Source organism: Montipora foliosa, chromosome 5 (assembly GCF_036669935.1).
Source record: "Montipora foliosa isolate CH-2021 chromosome 5, ASM3666993v2, whole genome shotgun sequence".
NCBI classification, from domain to species: domain Eukaryota; kingdom Metazoa; phylum Cnidaria; class Anthozoa; order Scleractinia; family Acroporidae; genus Montipora; species Montipora foliosa.
Window position 1 is genome coordinate 42,042,789 of NC_090873.1, and position 2,500 is coordinate 42,045,288.

Here is a 2,500-nt window from a genome sequence, read left to right on the forward strand (position 1 = left end):
TTTACAAATATCATAATATCTGTGCGCATAAATTAGAAATATTAAGAAGGAATCCACAAGCAGTTCGAGTAGCAAGTGGACAAAAACTTTGTACCATGATCATTTGCATCGTACTGCAAACTTCTGTTTGACAGTTCTCAATATCTCAGATACATGCGAACAACAAAGTCTTGTTACTCATTGGTGACACTTTTCATGGAGTAATTTATATGCAAGAACCAGTCAGAGCAAAACCTCTACAAAAGATGAGCCAATCAGAGTCCAAAAGCGTGGCGTCAGTTTGGGCCCGATTTTGTTACGGGCGATTCATTTCAACATGGCTTCTCAGCGTGGGAAGGTGTTTCGTTCGCAACTCCCTTCATTACCTGACGAGGATGCTCTTCATGAAACGTCTGAACATGACGACGGTCGTTCTTCATGTAGCACATTATCTGTAGAATCAGATACATGTAGTACTGCTTGCCAAACTCTATCTCAGGCTTTGCCTGTCTCTCTGCGACGTAGCTTGCCAAGAAACGATGATGAAGAGACACAAGAAGATGTGAAGGGTAAGTTCCCGCCAAAACAGCTCTATCGCATATATACTGCAATACCGCTACTAATTTCAATGCTTTCTTTATAAATGGCATTCTTGTTCTCTTTTTTCATAGATTGGGGTATTGACTGGGTCAAACGATGGGCATTTAATTAACAGTGTTTAACGACGAAGAAGTTGCCAGGAAATTTGAGAAGGAAGAGATAGAGGCGGCAAAAGTCTGCAATCTGATATAATTCTTACAGACCAGTCGATGAACAACTTGGGCGTAACAACGATTGGGAAAAGGAACAGGTTTCTCACTGCGGTCAGGCAGCTTTCCGGTAAATTTTAACCCTTAATTTAGAGTTTAAGGAATGTTTAGTGCATGATGATGAGATGAGAATCACCAGCGATAAACATAAGCTTGAGCTTTTATAAACATCAAACTTGCTAATTTAAGCCCTCAGTCCTAGTTCATCCGGGATTGTTTAGTGCTTACTTACGGTAATTAAGCTCAACTACCAAATGTCTTTCCTAGTTTAGAAGTCTCCATAACAAAGCATAGTAAAACCTCATGTAAATTTGGATAATTTACTTACTTGCCCAAATCTTTTCCTTCGTTGTTTTCCGCATAAAACAGAAGAAATGCCTGATATTAGTAATAAAGCAGCTGCTTACCATCCTCACAAACACAAAAGCCAAAGAGATTGACTATTTTGAAACGCTTATTTTCCTGAACATTGAAGAAAACACGCCATTTCGTTCGCAAGATGAAAGTTCGTAAGAAGTTTCCACACATTTTTCGGCAATGAGCCTGGACTCTAGTTAAACCGTTTTCATAACATATCCTAGGCTCGAAATTTTTAAAACAGATGCAACAAGCTTTGAAAATTTAGCCGCAAGTTATAGTGGCAAATTAAATAGCATCATTTGCAAAAGTAGCGACAGTTTGTACAAAACAAAATAGTAGCCCGCAATACGTATATGTAAAAAACCGCTGAAAATGGTGAATGATCGAGGGAATGGATCGTGGTTCAACCACATCACAATTGTGCTCCGTATCTCCAAATTGAAACAAAATTCATGACGAGAAACAAAATATTTTTTTATCGCTTTATTTATTTTAGCAAAAGTTTCGGCAAAATGCCGATTACTAACCCTTTTATTTTAACGGTGAAAGCTGCTCGCAAATTGGCGACTCGTCCAGATTTCTTAATCGGAAAGGGAAAAATTCAGTCGCAAATATTAAATGCGACTGTATTGGTCGCAATTTACCATAAGCATGTAAATACATTGGATGGGCCTAATTATTACGCGTGTTTACGCATAATATGGCCAAAAATTTCCGCATCCTATCAGAAGCCCTGTAAATTACACTGTTACAGGGTGTCACTAAAATGGGATTTACACTTTAATGACAGTGATAATTTCCCCTGTTGCAAGGGGCTATAGAAGGTTCTTATTAATATATTAATATTTATCATTTTGTAGGAAAAGATCCCAGTGATACAAATTGCTCGGCTAAAAAGGCAAGATTGGAGGATCCAGAGAACTTAAGCAAGATTCACAGAGTGCTATCAAATCAGGAAAAAGACACGCTAACTTCTATGGACCGAAGTATTTACAACACCAAGTGAGTGGCATATCTAGAAGGCTAAAGTGTTTCCCCAATTCACATGCCCCTATTGATCACACTGTTCTGTTCTTGTCACTTTAACATGTTATATTATTCTTATACATGTTTTGAGGCTGTATTTGAGTATGGCATAGAAGACTTGGTGAAAACAGAATTACTTTAAAATTTGTGCATTTACTTTAACTAAAAATGTAATTAAATGTACACATTCTTTGACAAAAGTGTACCTTATGAGATATTACATTGAATTGTAAGCAGACATTTTTTTCTTATACTAGAAAGAAGAGGATCGACTTGCCTTTTCAAAAACAATATGGCCTGATGATAAACAAGCTCCATGCTTTAGA

The 2,500-nt window shown here is 37.4% G+C and overlaps 1 protein-coding gene and 1 long non-coding RNA gene across 3 annotated transcripts in view; both read left to right on the top strand.

The window, feature by feature from the left end:
* The window catches only part of LOC138004242 (uncharacterized), a 39,029-nt gene that overhangs the window by 8,934 nt on the left and 27,595 nt on the right, over positions 1 to 2,500 (top strand). The gene's annotated exons all lie outside the window — the stretch shown is intronic.
* Positions 573 to 2,500, top strand: part of LOC138003176 (uncharacterized) — a 3,844-nt gene continuing 1,916 nt past the window's right edge. Inside the window, exons 1-3 of the long non-coding RNA XR_011123436.1 lie at positions 573 to 858; positions 2,009 to 2,150; positions 2,432 to 2,500. The exon at positions 2,432 to 2,500 is cut by the window's right edge and continues 193 nt beyond it. This is a non-coding gene — a long non-coding RNA (uncharacterized lncRNA). The remainder of the gene's footprint in view (positions 859 to 2,008; positions 2,151 to 2,431) is intronic.